Here is a 1,513-nt window from a genome sequence, read left to right as displayed (position 1 = left end):
CAGCTCCGGGGGAAAAAAAAAAAGTAATCACCACAGTCTCTTTACACACACACACACACACACACACACACACACACACACACACACACACACACACACCTCACCACCTCAGCAGCTCTGCCCTTTCCTTTTAAATTCCTATTATTGGTATCCAGGAATGTCCATATCATTCTATTCCTTTACTCTTTCCGCTCACGCCATCAGTCTTTTTCTACTGTCTGCAAGTGTCCTCCACCCCACATCCCTCCCTTGCCTCCTCCTCAGTTTTGACTTTCAGCAATGGTATGCATGCTTGTCAATGCTCAGCCACCACCTCTTATGGAGTAGGATGAAGGAAAGAAAGGCCTTGATTTGTAGCACTTGCCCACTGGCATAGTGTAAATCTGTCCCTTGTGGCTTTTTTTAAATCAGATAATCTTTTATTTAAATATTTTCTTGTTGCTTCTTAATTAGCTGTGCACTCCACTGCACCACTGTTGATGTCATCTATGATGTCATGAGGGTGGTGGCCATCCACATTGCAGCCCACAGACTGCGCGGTACCCAGGATCTCCTTGATAGTTCCAGAAAGTTCTCTGGCCAAAGACCGGTGTCTCACTGCCGGGCAATGTTGACGATCTCGTCAAAAATGCTATTTCCACTGTGTTTAATGTTTTTCTGCTTCTTCCTGTCTCTTGGTGGCTCCTTGAGGGCTTTAATGATCAGGGCAGACGCAGAGGACACCACCTCAATCTGAGCCTGTCTGTTCTGGATTGTCAGTTTCACTGTAATCCTGAGGCCCTTCCAGTCACTGGTAGCCTTGGCGATGTCATCACCAACTTTTTTGGGAGACAGACCCAGAGGACCGATCTTAGGGGCCAAGGCAGATGTGGTGCGGACCTCGCCTCCGGTGCACCTCAAGTACACGACTTTGATCTTGTTGGGGTCGAACTCGGGCGGCATGGTGGAGGTGGCTGGTGTTGGATGAACCCGGATTCGGGACGACGGAAGAAAGTTGCACCGTTGCCTCCTCCGAGCTGAAAGCCAAAAAGCCCTCGTGTTGGTTTTAAACTTCTAAGATTATATCACAGAACATGAATTGGGAAGAGGTACAAAATGGTAAATCATATCAATGCATCTGACATACAGGTTGATGGACATAATCTCAAGAGCATATAAAATAATAAAATAATTTGAAGTGATGTGTGTGGGGATTTGTGTATGCCAAGGCACACCTGTGGAGTCAGAAGACAACTTTGTGGAGTTGCTTCTCTTTCTTTCTTTCTTTTTTTTTTTTTTTTTTTTTTTTTTCCTTTTTTTCGGAGCTGGGGACTGAACCCAGGGCCTTGTGCTTGCTAGGCAAGCGCTCTACCGCTCAGCTAAATCCCCAACCCCGTTGTTTCTCTTTCTACCTACACAGGTTTGGGGGATCAAACTCAGATCAGCAGGCTTGTATGACACGTGCTTTACCTAATGAGCCATCTTGATGGCCTCAAATATAATTTATTTAATCAGAATATTATAAAACCTGATT

At 45.5% G+C, this 1,513-nt stretch overlaps 1 pseudogene; it reads right to left on the bottom strand.

Moving 5' to 3' along the window:
* Positions 1 to 421: 421 nt before the first annotated feature.
* Positions 422 to 1,022, bottom strand: Rpl12-ps8 (ribosomal protein L12, pseudogene 8; annotated as a pseudogene).
* Between the last annotated feature and the right edge of the window lie 491 nt (positions 1,023 to 1,513).

This window comes from Rattus norvegicus, chromosome 10 (assembly GCF_036323735.1).
Source record: "Rattus norvegicus strain BN/NHsdMcwi chromosome 10, GRCr8, whole genome shotgun sequence".
Lineage (NCBI taxonomy): Eukaryota > Metazoa > Chordata > Mammalia > Rodentia > Muridae > Rattus > Rattus norvegicus.
This window is presented reverse-complemented; position numbering and strand designations above follow the sequence as displayed.